Source organism: Lutra lutra, chromosome 4, assembly GCF_902655055.1.
Source record: "Lutra lutra chromosome 4, mLutLut1.2, whole genome shotgun sequence".
Taxonomy (NCBI): domain Eukaryota; kingdom Metazoa; phylum Chordata; class Mammalia; order Carnivora; family Mustelidae; genus Lutra; species Lutra lutra.
In genome coordinates, this window is record NC_062281.1 from 191,296,554 (window position 1) to 191,313,463 (window position 16,910).

The window sequence follows — 16,910 nt, forward strand, 5'->3', positions numbered from 1 at the left end:
CACCGTGGGTGCCTCACAAACCTGACAGGGAGGCAGCACGGGCAGGAGCTACAAGTGGGCTTGAAAAGGAAGATAATTTATGGAAGGCCGAGCCCAAAACGGCTAAGAAGCTGGGACAGGTTGCTGTCCAGGAAATGACTCATGTCTCCCCTGGTCCCTCGGGGCTGCTCTGGGAACAGACACTGCAGCGAGGAGACTATGGTTCTCGGGGTTCTCACAGGAAGGCGGCTTCTGGCAGAGTCTGCCCTGGACTAGGGACCTCCAAGACACATGGGGTGGCTGGCACCCCGCACGCCCCGTGAGGGCAGCTCGGTCCTCACTCCCGGCTCAAGGGCATAGGAAAGCCACTGGCCCAGGGTGCCCCGTGGACTCACTGCCCTCTCCTGCCACCACCCACACTTCCTGTGGCCTCTGTCACCCTCCATGCCCTCAGACTGCAGAATCTAATGAGCTGACTTCAGGCCCCAGCCGCCTCTCAAGTCATGACCTCCTCATCAATAGCCTGAATGGCCCCGAACAGCATCTTCTCTGTCTCTCAGCTGTGTGTGAAAATACCGACCATGGCCTTGACCTTGAAACACTGGTTTCCTGCTTGGCAAGGCTCCCACCCCAGGTCCTCTGCAGGCTCTGCCTCCTGCCCCTTCAACACACGTGTTCTTGACGGCCCCTCCCTCCCTGGGGTTCTCTGCTCTCCCGGCTCTGGGGAGCATCTCCCCTTGACCTTGACACGTCCAGCAAAGAGCATCGCTCTAATGGCAACCCTGCCCCCCACTCACACACAGCTGCTCCCACCCCACCCCTCAGCTTCCCTGTCGGTCACCGGATTCACACCCCTCGCTTCCCTGGACTATTCTTCTTGGCCTCCCACACTGACACCAAATGGTAGAAACACCTTCTCCCCCACAATTGCTCCAATCTGTCCCCACTCTCATGGTTAAGTCACCATCACCAGCAAGGCAACCACAAGAGTCCCCAGACCAGCCTGCCTGCCCACAGTGTCTCTCCGACCCAGCGCACACAATCCGTCTCCCTAAAACGCTCTCATTTGGATGGCTTTCTTCTTTCTGAAAATTCGTAGCTCAAAAATGTATAAAAGGGATGTGTATTTTCTTTTTTTAAATTAATTTATTTTTAAACATTTATTTATTTATTTATTTATTTGACACAGAAAGAGAGAGAGAGACAGCGAGAGAGGGAACACAAGCAGGAGGAGTGGGAGAGGGAGAAGCAGACTCCCCACCGAACAGGGAGCCCGATGCGGGGCTCGATCCCAGGAACCTGGGATCATGACGTGAGCTGAAGGCAGAAGCTTAACCAACCGAGCCACCCAGGCGCCCCAAGGGACACGTACTTTCAACGCCTAAAGTGAACAGCTGTCGACAGTCTGTCACATTTGCTTCTGGTCAAACGGCCAGAGGACCTGCATTGGCAATTTGGGGGCGGGGGGAGGAGGTGAATAAGCAAATGGCAAAGAAACTTGTATGAAAAGATGCCCGACCTCCCTGGTGGCCCGAGACCCACGGAACTGAAGTAATGAGCTACCGGTTTGTACCCCCGGGTTTCTACACAGTCAATGCAGAAATCGTGCCCGCTGCTGGTGGGGAGAGAGGACCGCGCACCCACATGGCCTGGACCGTCTGAATCGGCACAGCTTTGGGGAGACGAAATCCAAAGGGAAATCATCTGAGCGGTTGCACTCCTGCGGTTCCGGCTCACGAGGATCAAAGCGTCCGTCCGCAGGATGGCTGCATAACGTCATTAGAGACCCTGCCATTGCCTGCTACTCCAGGTTAAGTGTATTGTCACAGACGGAAGAGTCATCGAGTGGACAGCTCTGGCATATTGGTACCATGAACCACTACACAGAGATGTAATAAATACTGCTGACCCTACGGTGTAGCACTTGTACTGCTAGGCATTTATCCAAAGGTTATGAAAATAGTGATTCGAAGGGGCACCTGCACCCCAGTGTTCAGAGCAGCCTTGTCCACAGTCGCCAAACCATGGAAAGAGCCCAGATGGCCATCGACAGATGAATGGATAAAGAAGATGTGGTCTATACACACAATGGAATACTCTGCTGCCATCAACAAGAGTGAAATCTTGCCATTTGCAATGACGTGGATGGAACTAGAGGGTATTAGCGCTAAGCGAAGTAAGTCAATCAGAGAAAAACAATTATCAGACGATTTCACTCACCAGGTGGAATTTAAGAAACAAACAAATGAACGTAGGGGAAGAGAAGGAAAACTAAAGTGAGATGAAAATAGAGAGGGAGACAAGCCACAGGAAATAAACTGAGGATTGCTGGATGGGAGGGGGTGAGAGGATGGGGTAACTGGGTGACAGGTGTGAAGGAGGAAGTGACAGAATGAGTGTTGTGTGTTATATGCGGCTGATGAGTCACCGAACTCTACCCCAAGACTAATAATACACGCCACGTTAACTACATTGAATTTAAATAAAAAATAAAAATAAAAAACAAGGTAGAGCCCCACCAGTGACCCTGGAGGTATTTCCACGTGCATTTAGAGAGAAAGGCAATGGGGGATACAAAAGGCGACCATCTTAATAAAATAATGTTGTTCCTAAAGATACGTGCATAGATATCACTGGGCAGGCAGGGAGGCAAGGAGGTCTTCGGGGTTCATTAACCTTCAATAAGGGTTATGTTAAAGTAAAAACAGTGAGATGATAACAGATGTTGGAAAGGATGCGGAGACTTGGAAGCCCTGTGCTGTCTCAGTGGGAACGTGATCGTGGTGAAGCTGTCATAGAAAACAGCAGGGTGTTTCCTCTAGAAAACTAAAAATAGATTTACCGGGAGACCCAGCAACTCCACTTCTGGTGATGTACCCAAAAGAGATAACAGCAGGTATTACCCGTGTTAACGGCAGCGTCGTTCGCAGAGCCAAAACGTAGAAGCAACATGAGCATCCCTTGATGGATGGACAGATAAGTGAGACGTGGGACACCCACCCAACGGAGTACTATTCAGCCTTAAACACGAAGGAAACCCCGTCACATGGCATAGCATGTAGAGCCCTTGAGGACATGATGCTAAGTGAAAAAAAACAGTCATAAAAAGACGAGGACTACAGGATTCCACTTACCCGAGGTTTCTTTCAAGAGGAGTCGAATTCTTAGGGACAGAAAGGAGAGTGGCATTGGGGGGGGGTAGTTAACCAAGTACACTTACCATGATGAAAAATATGTAAGTTTAAAAAAATGACTTTTTAAAATGCTGTTCTATTTGGAAAAAAAAAAAGTGTCAACAGGCACGAAGGAGGCTGGGAGGGGAGACTGTGGCCACCGGCCACCGGGGGGTTAGGACAGCGGGTTCTCACCCCTCGCCCAAAGGACAAACTTCCAACCTAAGCACAGGTCTTCCAGAAGAATCTGGTGGTATGCTGGAAAGCAGCAGAGGCCCATGGCCAGACACGGCCAGAGCGAGGGACCTCACAGGGACCTCACAGGGTCTATCTCGACTGCACTCTTCTCCCTCCTTCTCTCTGAGCTTCCCACAGGCTGATCCCAGTCAGAAGCCAGACGGAAAGGGAACCCTGTGAGGTACTCCACTGGTGCCCCCAGGGCCGGGGGCAGCACGGGGCACAGCAGGGAGTGATCTGGAAGAATGTGGGAGCCCCAACATAAGCCCAGAACTGTTTCTCTAAAGCAAAGTACAATACAGTATAATATAGTGTGTCACCATTTCAGGGAAAAAGAGAAAAAGAGTATATTACATGTAATATGTTGTCGTTATGTACTGTAACACATCACATGTCCCACACACGCACGGTCCCGTAAGCACAGCCAGTCTGGATGGACCCCTCCCCAAGGAAATGACTCCATCTGATGCTCTGTGGAGGGGACTGGGGTGTCTGTGGAACAGGAGTCGATGGGGGGAGACTTTTCACGATTGAATTATACCTTTGGAATTCTGCACCCTACAAACAGTTCAAAATGTTACAATTTTTGTTCATATGAAAAATCAGAAATAGGGGCTCCATTGGTTAAGCATCTGACTCTTGGTTTCAGCTCAGGTCACGATCTCATGGGTCGTGAGATTGAACCCCGCGTCAGGCTCCACGCTCGGCGGGAGCCTGCTTGGAGCTTCTCTCCTTCTGTCCCCCAACCCCGCCATACTCGCTCTTTCTCTCTCTCAAATAAATAAATAAATGTTTTTTTTTAAAATGAGGAATAAAATTGAATTTTTAAAAGAAAAAGAAATCGGAATGGTGGCTGCCTGAGTCTGGGGTGTGTGTGTGTGTGTGAGAGAGAGAGAGAGAGAGAGAGCTGTTGTTTAATGAGGACAGAGTTTCAGTTTTACAAGATGAAGTGTTCTAAAGACGGATGTTGGCAGTGGACATAAAACCCCATAAATGTGTGCAACGCTACTGAACCGTACGTTTTAAAATGGTTAAGATACGCTCTGGACTCGCAGGGTGTGTCCCCCAGAAATGCATATGTTGAAATCCTAACCCCCAATGTGAACCTATGAGGAGATCAGGCCTTTGGGAGGTGCTGAGGTCAAGAGGGCAGAGCCCCGAAGAATGGGGTTAGTGCCCTTCCAAGAAGAAAGCCTGGAGAGATGATCTCTCTCTCCACCAGGTGAGTACACAGTAAGACAGCTGTGTGCCGACCAGGAAGAGGGTCTCGCCGCACACCACACCTGCCAGCACCCTGACCTTGGACGTCCAGCCTCCGGAACCATGAGACATGTCTACTGGTTAAGCCCGCCGCCTGCAGTACTGTCTTACTGCAAGCCGAGAAGACTAACACATCATGGTAAAGCTTATTACGCGGATTTCACTGCAATTCAAGAAAAAGAAGGCTGGAAAGACAAGCTCTGAGTTACCATCAGTTTGGGGTGGGGATGAGAGGGATAAAAGGGAAGCGGGTCGTAGGCAGATGTGAAATAACGCTCCCAGCGTGTCTGCCTGAAGATGCGAATGTGTGGGTCGCATCAGCCCCGCACGGCCGGGGTCAGAGGGCTCGTGCGGGGACCTCGGGATCGGGTGGTGTGTGCTTCTTTGTGTTTACACATCACGCATCACTCAGAGTCCCCGCAATGACTGCACACTGTAAGCAGGCACAGTAAAGGTATTTTCATGGTAGAAAAAAGTTACACACAGAAAAGCACGAGGTTTGAGAGCACCGAACCCTGTATTTTTTCTGTGCAGAATTGACGACTACAAGCCATGCTGATTCAGATCAAGTCGTGTCTCCTGGGAGCACCTTGTGAAAAAAGCCCCAGCACCATGCACATGTCATCTCCTTCACACATGTGTAGCGTTCACCATGATGTCCTCGCCCTAAAGCCGTCGGTGGCTCCATCCTGCCTCTGGGATCAAGTCCAGACTTCTGAGCTGGGGACCCCATGCTGCTCCCACATGCATTCAGCCCCCTTTGTCACAGAAAGGCTCATTCTACTTCTTTGCTCGCTCCGACCAGCTCCTCCCAGCCCTACTGCCCTCCATTCGGCTCACATAACTGCCAATGTCAGGTCACCCTACTCACCGACCTGGGAGGCTGTCACTACAGAGCCAAGTGGCCCTCCGGAATCCCCTGCAAGTTCCACATCACCTTGAATGACAACTAACTAACCAACTAACTAATCCGCCAACCCACCAACTATCAGGTGCTGTCCTGTTCCTCTCATGAACTTGTTAATCTGGGAAGAAACCCTGGTGTATGCCGCACCCTAACTCAGACACCTAGCAATTGTTCCACAACCTTCGGTGATAAAGGACACCCTGCCTACACAGAACGGTGCTGTGAGACCCACACAGACCGTCTGGTTTCTCTCTCTTGGCACAAACCTGGCCACCTGCCCGCAGGCCACTCCAAACCAGCTGTGTGTCACTCAGTGCAACCTTCCTCCCTAGACTCTGGGAATCAGTCCGAGAGAAGGCTCCAAAAGCTTCATACCACCAAAGTTTCGAGAAGAAAATGTCTGTAGCGTGACACTACCCACAGAACATTGCCCACAACCCTCTCGTCCACACCCAAGCTTGCTATCATTCCAGCTGATTGTCCAAGGTCTCCCAGACTCCAGCACCGCCTTCTCAGTCGGCTGTGAGGCTCACCTTCCAGAAGATTCTCCATCCCACTGTTCCGTGCCCTCCTCATATATCCCGCCCACTACCCTGCATCACACTCCTGAACATTCCATCAGTCCCTGCCTACAAGTTCATTCCCCTCCTGCCCTCGCATGAAGTCCTCTGCCCGGGGCGCATGTCCTCCAACCACTCCGGATTTCACCTCTGTCCCCCACTTCTGCCGTGTCTCCCCATCCAGGAACCACTCAACAGGTGGCCACCAACCATGATGCAGCACAGAACCACCCGTGTACTTTCTCATGCCTTCGGGACTCTTTAAGCTTCCTGCCTGGGCTGGCCTCCCTCATTGCCCTGTGCCCCCTGGGGATTCTCTATAATCGGTCAGAGCATCAGCCCAACTTTCTACCATGATCAGCGATCCCAGAAAACACAGGGTCCATGCTTACTAGCTTAACTAGCTTAAGACACAGCAGTGATTCTCAACTGGGGTGATTTTACCCCCCCACCCCCCACCAAGGGGACATTAGGCCACACCCGCAGACATTTTCAGTGGCTACAACCTGGGGTGGAAGGTGTCAGTGGTATGCTAAATTTCATCCAGAGCAAGGACAGCCCCTACATCAAAAAAAGATCCTGCCGGTACCAGTGCCCCAACTGCAAAGCCAGATGGGAACGGACGCAGTGTGCTCCTGGACAAAACTGTCTTTGTGTCGCCATGGACAGAAGGCCAACCTAGGACACCTGCATCTGGGACTCTATTCGGGCGGGGAGGGGGGCACCCCAACTCCATGGCTCTCCTGAGCCAGGAGGGAAGTGACCGAGCAGAAACTCCATCCCAACACTGTCCCCAGCCCTCTGTGTCACTCTAAGTGAGACATTTCAACCGCATTTCAACTGCCATGGGCCTTAGGTTTCTGTTTCTTTGTGATTCTACCATGACCAGGGGCCCCGCCTCCTACCGCTGCCATGATTATCTGGTTCGAGAGGACAAGAGCAAGAAAGTGCTGGAGTTGGGGGTGCTCTGCTATGTCATGGAAAGGGGACATTGACCTGCCCCAGCTCAGCAAACTCTGTTTGAGAGTTTGACCTGCCCCAGCTCTGCAAACTCACCACCCCCCCAAGCCCACATGTGCATCTGGCTGGAACACTCATCTGTGACGGCAAGGTCAGGGGCTTGCTTTTTGGTGGGTGCCAGCAGCTGGCTCTCAGCCGTGCTGGGCCCCATCCTCTTAATCCAGACCAGGGTTTGGCCAACGATGCCCCATGGGCCAGTCTGGACAGCTTTCAATTTTTGTCCATAAAGTTTTATCGGTACACAGCCATGCCCTTCTGTGGCCATACCATCTCCTGGCTGCTTTTGTGCTTGCTATGAGTAGTTGCCATGGAGAGATCCCATGGTCCACAAAACCCCTAAATATTTACTCTCTGGCTCTTAGAGCTCGATGGCCCTTGGCCTAGACCTTAGGAGATGGTGTCTACCATGGAAGAAATGGGTTAAACCTCTCCCCCAAATTCCTCCAAGAGCCCCAGGGCCCCACATCCACATGCCCAGGATGAGACACGATGCCCGAGCACAGGGTGGGGCCAGGATGCTGCTGTCCGCTGCGCCCCGCCCGCCCACACCCTCCTTCCCCGGACCTCAGGGGTGCCCCCTCCCTTCATGAACCAGAGCCCCGCACGCAGCACCACATACCAGCCTTTTTTGGTCATGCACGGGATTAGTGAACTTTTCAGTACATATCCCCCGAAAGATACATTGTGCGTACATGATACTCACCTGTTTTTGTATCGAGAGATGACGTACATTATGAAACACACATCAAAAAAATAGAAATCAAACAGGAAGAGGTTTTAAAAAAAAATCAAACTATGAATTTCTTCCCCCACCCAGGCAGACCATCTCAGGAGAGGTGCCCTGGAGGCCGCGGGTTCCCAGCATCAGGCAGCACAAGCAGGTGCTCGGGCCTCGAGGTCGGGAGGGGGGCTAGGCTTCTTCCCAGTTGGATCATGGGCCGGGCACGCATCCCTCTGTCTACCCAGCCCTGAGCACCCATCCCAGGGGAGCCCTGGGTTGGGAGAGGCTGGGGTCTCTGATCCCAGAAGCCTCCTGGCTGCAGGTAGGAAGCAAAGGATTAGGGACCGCACCCCCCCCCGCCCCCGCCCCCGCCCCAGAGAAGGTGCCAGTTCCTCCTTCAACGGCAAACTCCGTGGCACATCCAGGGGGATTTTTGTGTTTTGACTCAGAGGCAATAAGTCTTTCAAATTAAGCCAACGCAGACCGAACTGCAGTAATGAGGAAAGCCCCTTGGACACGGCCAGCTCGGGGTTCGCGCCTCTGCCAGGCCGGGGAGGGAAGATGGCGGGGGCATGGGGGCGGAGAGCGACCTGTGGCACCCTTCTGGGAGGTGTTTCCTCTGGTCCAGCAGCCTTGAGGGGTTCTCAGGCCTACCCCCCAGTTCCCACACTGGGCCTCCAGCAGCCCCCGCTGCAGCCCTCCCAGGCCAGGCCACCCACCAGAGAAACACTAGGCCATAGGCAGTGACCCCAGGGGAGCTGCTCAAGGGGCACTTTGGGGCCCTGACCAGATGCCACCCACTGATCTTCTGTAGACACTTCAGGGGGCTGCAGGGGCTCCCACAGGGTTGTCTGGTGGCCCCTTGGCGCAAGCTCAGATAAGTAACCTGAGCAGCCCTGGGGAGTGCTGGGACCAAACCCAGGCCTTCCCCAACAGGCCCTTCCCCAACGCCTCACTCCCCAGGAAATCTCAGGATACCAAAGGCAGGGAAGGACAAACTCGGCCCCACAGAGAACATTCTGCGTGACCTCTCCAATGCCAGGGGCCAGCCCAGCCACACCCCCGGGGACACACAGAATGCACTCTGACCTCAGAGACTCCCGACCCCTTGTAGCATCTTCTCTCTCCTAGGAGGAGTCGGGCAGACGCAGGGACACAAACACATCTTCCCTCGAGGTTTCTGAAGCAAAAAAATTCAACCGCAGGGAGCTTAGTGCCAGTCCAGGAAGCAGGGCTGCCAAAGGGAAAAGGGGGTCCGGCCTCACAGGACAACAGGCTGCTTTTCGAGAAACACACCTGCTCAACCGCCACAAGCATCAGCCTGTGGCGAAGAGGGATGTGGAGGCCACGGCTCCCCAGTGAGACGAGGGCCGCGAGGATGAGGATGCCAGGCTTCAAGTCTGCCACCCGAATGGGTCTAGCTGGCCTCTGAGGGACAGGAGCATGACAGCCAGCACGAGGGTCCACCACCGAGGAGGTGGGAGCAAGACGGGCCTGCCCCGCCCCTGGCCGTGCGCGGAGCCTGCCCCCGAGGTCCTGACAGCTCGAGTCCTCCCAGGCGGTCACCAGGCCCAGGCCCTGCACAGTGCCCCTTCATGCACTCATCTCACCGTGCCGCTTCCCTGCTTGGAACCATCTGGAGGCGCCCATGAAACAGGTCATTGCAGCTAAGTTCGCTGAGCAGGCACGATGTACCAGGCACAGGGCCACCTCAGAAACAATGGTCAAACTCTCACATGCCCTGGTTCTGACTACCTCTCTGGGCTCCTTTCCAATCCTTCCCTGCCACCAGCCTTGCCCACCAGACACAAATAACCACCCACTGAAAACAGGCACGGGGTCCCTAACAAGTTGGGGTGGGGGTCTTCACGTTCTGGTGATGCAGCTCGATTCTGTCAAGCAGGGCTCCCCCTCCCCGGCCCTGGGCCGGGATAGGTACTGCTCTCCCCCAGGCTCTAGGGGTGGGCACCCGGGCTTGGGAGACTGTATCAGGGCATCACCCATCCCTGTGACAGTGAGACTACTCAGAACCAGTCCTGGGACCTTGGCTTAAATACCTTCTGAGAACAAGGCCAAAAACAAAGAAGGCAAGTGCTTAAAGACTGAGAGGCACTAACTGATGCTGAGGTTTGAGCCCCTGGATCCAGCCATGCCTGAAACCGCTTGACTTTTTAGTGGCTTCATCCAGTTCAGCAAACCAGCTTCTTTTTGCTTAAGGCTATTTGTACTGGGTTGTTTGTCCTTTGCAAATGGGAAAGTCCAAATTGATTCACAAGACATGCTTTTTGAAGACTACTTTTTTGCTCATACTGTTTCTTCCACCCAAGCATCCTAGAGTTACCAGACTTCTTTTCACGGAGACTTTGAATAGACACGTTCCCTCTGGAAAGCCTTCTGACCTCCTCCCCATGTCACGTAGATGCCCCTACTCTGTGCCTCTCAGCACCTGTGCATTGTTTACATTCATTAACTGGTTTCTCGAACATGTGCTGAGCACCCGAGCCCTGCCCCTTGGTCGGCTCACTCCAGCGAGAGACACTGTGGCTGGTTTTCTTTCCTGGCTCCCCCTCTTTGAAGCAGGCACCAGGCTGCTCTAGTACCCAGCCCAGAGCTTGGCACACAGCAGGCACCAAATAAATGTTTGCTGAAGGAGGAAGGAAAAACCCTGCCTCAGAGCAGCGCACCTTATCCATCAACGTGGTATATACAAGTGATAAGGCAGAAATCCGAGCCTGTCCAGGAGCAAACCCTATCAGGCCTACCTTCCATGCATCCAGACCCCAGCCATCTTCCCCACCTCACTGGCCCCTCCTGGGCCTCAACACCAGTCTCCTCTGCCCAGACTCTCCAGTGGTTCCACTCACTGAAGAGTAGTGTCTCACAGTGGCCCATAGGCCCTCACAGCCCAGCCCCGTGCACTCCCTCTCCCTTCTCCCCTTCCACACTCTGTCCTGCCTCCCTGGCCTTCTGGCTGTTCCCAGCACATGCTAATAAGCCCCCACCTTTGCACTTCCCACGCCCTCTGCATGGTACCAGGTGCACTGGCCCTGGATACCCAGATGGCTATTCCCTCACTTCCACCAGACGTCTGCTCAAAGGTCGCCTCATCACAGAGGCCTTTCCCAGCTACCCTACTTTAAATGGCAAACATTCTCCGCCCCCAGCACTCCCATCCCTGGACCCCACTCAGCTCTTCCCCGCAGCACTTTCTGATGATATTCTTGGTTATCTGCTTAAGACCTGCTCCCCACTGAGAACACTTGCTTCATAACGGCAGGTATCTTGTTTACCTCTACGTTCCAGGGCCTGGAACAGTCCCGGTACACAGTAGGTGCTCAATGAATACCTGTAGAATGAGTGAGTAGCTCCTTCCATTCCACAGTGCCACCCTCCACACTGCCAAGCTCCACGGAAATGCTACCTGCATGGACCGCTTCTGGAAGGTAGAGTCAGGCACCCCCCTCTCTATCCCCTATCTGCTCTAGAAACTTCCCCCAGTGGATCTGCAGACTTTCTGCCCCCACTTGCCTTCCCGCCCCCTCATTCCTTGAGAACCCGGTCTCCAAACACGGCAAGAGCTCACCCCTAAACAGCCCAAACCATCCCTAGTGGGCAGGGCAGACGAGCCCAGACAGCAGGAGACAGTCTTGGCCCCTTTCCTCTCTGCCTGTGCCGGCTGCCCTTTCGTGGAAAACCCCGAGTCAGCAGTGGGAGCAGAAGCAGGGCTCTGTCAGCTGCCACACACTGAGCCCTGGGGTCCTAACTTCAAGGGTGCACACAAGCCCCCCATTCAGGGGCAGCAGCTGGGCTTCCAGATGGGACTCCCACAGCCCCCGCTGCCCGCCTGGCACAGACCCGCTCACAGGGCACCTCCCACCCCAGCCTTGTCCCTACCACCCGCCCCCACTCGGGTTTCCAAGAAAGAATGTGTCTGGTCTGGATCCGACAGTGCTGGCCCCGTGACACGGAGAACAGACTGATTGTCCCAAATGCGACCGTCTGGCCAGTGTCGGCTCAGAGAGGTCAGGGATCACAGAAGTTATCATCACAGCGGGCGGCGGCTCCCAGGCGGCACACCCGCTCCCGGGGAGAGGCTGGGTGCGGGGAGGCGCCGGCTACCCCCTCCTCCCCGCCGGCAGCCACACACAAAGTTCCCTTTATGGGAACACGGAGGGCTGGGCACTGGCAGCTTCAGCCACAGGGAAACCAGGTTTGGGTTTTCTCCGAGGGCACAACTAGGCCTTTGTCTTGACGCTGCTGCATCCCCAGCCGGCTGGCCTCCCTGTCGGGGACAGAGTGTCCGGACCCAAGCCCTTCCAAGCGGACCCTTCCAAGGCTGGGCCCAGAGACACCACAGAGGACGTCAAGGGACATGCCAACAGTACCGGACGCAACCCACGTTCCCCACCAAGACCTCGCTGAGGACCTACTATGCGGCGAGCTCGGGGTGGTGGTGGAACTGCCCCAGAGGAGGGAGGCAGGTGTGACCACGGCTCATCGCGAGGCAATTCACTGACGTGAGGAAACGTGCGGCCCCACTCTGTGCCGGCGCCGTGCCCGCAGTGGGTCCACATGGTGAAAAGACGCAAGTGCTTGCCCACCCGAGCCCGTGCCAGCTGCATCTGACTCATCAACTCGCAGCTTGCTAAGAGAGGCACGAACGCAGTGCTCATCCCCTGGGATTTGGTCCCGTACTTTGGCATGCATACAAGATACACCCTAAAAAGCGTAGGAAGAAGAAAGAGAAAAAGCCCCCAGGAGCCGTGCCTGAACACAGTAACCAGGGTGCCCCGAGCAGGGGTTCTGGAGCTGGATTTCAGGTGCCCTCCCCATGGCTGATGTGCATCGAGCCCGCACGTGACCCCCCGCCCCTTGGGGTCTGTATCCTGGTTCTCCTTCCTACAGAAAAAGTTCCCCCCGAACTTTCCACTGGCTATAGGGAGGAAAGAAGGGAAAAGGCACATAGCCTGTGGCTCCGAGGCCCCAAGCGGCAGGGCCCTCCCACCTGTGAGCATCACAGTGGACCCTGACGACTCACCCCCCCCTCCGGACACCCAGCAGGAGCGTCAGTGACAAGGACAGGGCCTGGTTCCCTGGAGGCCGAGGAGCCCTAGGGATCTGCAAAGGCCACTTCCCCAGAATCTGCCCAGTGGGGCTCCAGGCGCCCAAAGACACAGGGGCAGTCAACTGTGAGAAGAAAACAGCTCCTCGAGGGGAGGTGGGTCTCACGTTCTCCATTCTCCGCTTCATGCACTTCTGGACTCCAAGACTAAAAGTTAAGCCCGAGTTCAGCCCTCCATGGCAGACAGAGCTCCAGGCCCAGGTGAGGAGGCAATGCAGCCCAGCACGGCCTTCTGGGCATCAGGACACGAGGAGCCGGGGACCTTTGGGGTCAGCCTTGGCACCCAGGCTACACGGGAACGTCTCCCAAGACTCACCATGATCTCCACCTGCAGGCCCTGAGGGACAGCTCCCCCAGCCAGCCAGGGGAGAGACGGAAAAACCCCAGGGATTTTTCGGAAGGAAGGTCCACTGCTGAGCGCCAGGCAGAGGGGCTGCAGGGCCAGAGAGGGGCCGGTGGGGCCGCCCATCCGCCTCGGCTCCAGCCCAGCAGGAACTGGTCTGTTCCATCTAGACAGTCTGAGCCGCCAGCCCAGCCGGGGCGCTTCGTGGAGAGGAAAAGTCTGATGCTCAGAGTGTCAGGGCTGTGGATTTCCCCTTCCCAGCGTGGCTGAGGGGAGGAGGGGCCTCAGAGTGCGGAGGTCCTGGGAGGCCAGAGCAGAGGTGGGGCGGGGTGGAGCGCCTTGCCCCCAGACATTCGCAGCCCCTCCAGGGACAGCATCAAAGAGGGATAGCCAGACACTGTCACCACGGGGAAGGTCACATGTGGGTCAGTGCCAGCAGCACGGGAAGGGAGTGACCTCTTTCCATGGCCCATTCAGGAACCTCCCTGCAAGCCCAGACGTCTGACACAGCCAGACGACAAAGGAAAGGGAGGCTGGGGTGGGGGGGGCGGAGGTGTCTGGTGGTCCAACACGGCACTCCCCCCGATCCCAGGGGCCCCCACAGCTGCACCCCCACCCCTGCTGACCGTCGGAGTGGCCAGAGTGGGGCTGATCAGCTCAAAAACTTGCCACCTTGCTCTGGTTCTCCTGACCTTCTGGAATATTCTGCCAATTTTCAGCCTTGGTAGAACCAGAGGTGGTCCTGGCATCCCCAGAATGTTGGCCCAGGAGTCCGTACACACACCTCTCCCCAAGAATTACACCATCTCTCGTAGCTTTGAGGAACACTCGTCATTCTGGGCCGTATTCACAGACACTTGCTCTCAATCAACCATTAGTCAGGTCGCCCTATGAACGGGAGAACGACCAACGCTAATCCCCCCAAAACCAGTGAACATCAGAGATGGGTTCAATTCCCAGCTCTGACCCTTCCCCAGCAAAGACCTGAGATGTTCAGGTCCTCTGTTTCCCCATCTGCAAAATGAGGACAAGAACCGTATCTGTGTCCACAGGTGGCTTCAGTGTTAGGTGAGGCCGGTACACATGCATCCCGGTGCCGGCTTCGTACTAAGTGCTCCTGAAAGGGAAGGCACAGAGACAGGTCCAAGGCAAAGAAGGAGCTCTGGCCCCAGGGACTAAGCCCTGGGGATTTGAGTCACTACTAAAGGATGGGAGCTCAGGGGAGCAGGTGCTGGAAGCCCTTGCCCATTGCTAGTCCCAGGTTCGCGTTACCCAGGATGGCCTCTGCCTTTCTGCACAACAGACACGTCAGGGCTGCTCCCCGATTGGGCTGGAGGCTGCAGATCCCAGCTGCGAACATGCCCAGAGAGCCTGGACCTTGCTGCTGCTGCTCACTGCCCCCTACCCCACTCTGCCCATGACCTGCCACCCGGGTTACCCCCCGCAGCTGAACGAACGTCCCCCATGAACTTGACCGTGCCTCTGGCCAGTCCAATGCCCCCATTCTGCCTCTCATGACTCAGGATGACTCACGGTTCACATCTCTGAAATCAGACTGGTCCTGGCGTCCATGACACGGTCCGGTGACCCTCGGCAGCTTATTTAAAAAAAAAAAAAAAATGGTGACCCTTTCTCTCCGTGGGTCTCAGAGGCGATCGTGTACAGCACTGAGCGGCTATGTCTGCCTCCCTCGCCGCTGCCTACGCAGCCCCAACGGAACTCTCACCCACATCTGGCTGAATAGTAAGTGTTCGGAGCTGCCCAGACATCTCCCCAGCAGGTACCAAGGTCAGGGTGTGCATACAAAGGTCACACAGGGTCTGCTCTCCCCCCAAGAATTCGCTCTGAGGCTTGGAGGCCACCCCATGCCATCCAGGATATTTGGAATTCCACCACACACATGCTTTCTTTGTAAAGAGCTCTGGCTTCCCGCTCCCTGTACCACTAACCCAGAAACTTGACACTCAAAGCATCAGGCTAAGTCCTAGGAATGCAAATGCTTCAGGCGCGCTGCCTGGGATGCCTCCGCAGACTGAACTAGAAAGGGTTAAGGGCTTTTGTCAGGTGTAGGGGTGTGGGGTCGGAGGAGAAGTTTTGAGGGGGGACAGGACTATCTCCAACACCTATAAACACACTGATGGCTTTTTCAGCCAAAGTGTGTCCCTTGTCCAGTCTAGGGAGTGGGTCAGAGACTCGGGGAGTCCAAGATGTGAATGGAGCAGAGGCGAGGATGCTTGTTTAAAAAACGGAGAGAGGTTCTTCCACTGGAGCCTTGGGGGTGACCCCTCCCAGTCACACCAACCTTTCATGAAGCAGAACATCCCATAATTCCATCCCACCTCAACAGCCACAGGAGCAGGTATGGCCTTAAAACTGCCAGTGACATAATTGAAAACCCTCCTCCCCCCACCAAGGAAATAAAGAGACACAGAGCCCATCCACCAGGGCACCTTCAAAAGGAAGGTCAAGATCAGCAGGAGTGGGGTTCATTCGACAAGTTCCCATTGAGCCTCACAGTGTCCCAGCCACAGTGCTAGGACCAAGTGGTCTGCCCTGAGGGGTTTCAGCAACTCCCACCACATCTCTCAAGACCCCATGGTGCCTCCTGTCTTCCTCACAAGCCCCACGGACAGGCACTGAGCAGGGAGACTGGCCCCAGCTCCTATCACCATGTGAACCATTTCTCCTGCTCCACTGCCTGAAATACAGAGCAGAAAGGGGGTGGGTACAGGCTTCCTTTGAGTGTCAAGGAATAAATCAGGAACCCTGAGCAAGTCCACTGTGGGTACAAGATGCCCCATCAATTGAGTGCTCTGGGACAATAAGATACAAAGGGGTTTCCTGGCTCTCTAGAGCCTTCCAAGACCTGCTAAACAGGGAACAGGGACACCGCATCTGTAAAGGACAGTGGGGAGGACAAGTGAGAGGGGCTTAAAGCCCAGCAGGGGGAAGGAGGAAGGGAGGGAGGGAGGAGGTGTTGCAGGTAGACCCACAAGATAGAGATGCTCCCGACACACAGAGGGCAGCTCTCCCCCAGACACAATGAAGGTTAATTATCACCCTCGGGTCTGTTTTGTTTCTGCTCTGACCCCCTGCCTGAAACAATGGCTGGCACGTAGCTGGTGCTCAGTAAATATTTGCAGAAGGGAGTTTCTGCTATGAAAATTTCAGAGGGAGGAAAAGAGAAACCAAGGGGGGGGGGGGTTAGGAAGCGCCCAGAAAGAGCGAGAAAGAGACACCAGCTAGACATCTGGGATCCCTGGCAGGAGGCTCTGGCCCTGTCCTGAGCAGTATCTGCGTGCCACTTGACCCAGTGGGAACTGAGAGCACAGATTCCCCTTCACCTTTTGGAAAAGGAGAGTATCCTGCCTCTGACCCCAGGAATAGGCAGGCAGGTGGCCAACCCAGGGCCAGACCTAGCCAGGATCCTCCCAGGAAGTCTGGGGCTGGAGGCTTGGGGACAGGCTTCCCACCCAAGGCCAGCAGTTCAAGCAGCCGCAGGACCAGTGGGTATGGACTTTGGAGCTCTCTCCAAATGGGCTAACCTGTCTCTAACCACCAGGCTGGACAGTATTTTGAAGTCCCCCT

General features: G+C 55.2%; 1 protein-coding gene across 2 annotated transcripts in view; it reads right to left on the reverse strand.

Moving 5' to 3' along the window:
- SPSB1 (splA/ryanodine receptor domain and SOCS box containing 1) overlaps nt 1–16,910 on the reverse strand; it is a 67,205-nt gene that overhangs the window by 32,429 nt on the left and 17,866 nt on the right. Inside the window, exon 1 of one of the 2 annotated variants that reach the window (XM_047726183.1) lies at nt 14,856–14,878. The exons of the other annotated variant lie outside the window; for it this stretch is intronic. The gene's annotated coding sequence lies outside the window, so the exon portion shown is untranslated. Of the gene's footprint in view, nt 1–14,855; nt 14,879–16,910 lie in introns of those variants that run through there. 2 annotated transcript variants of the gene reach the window in all.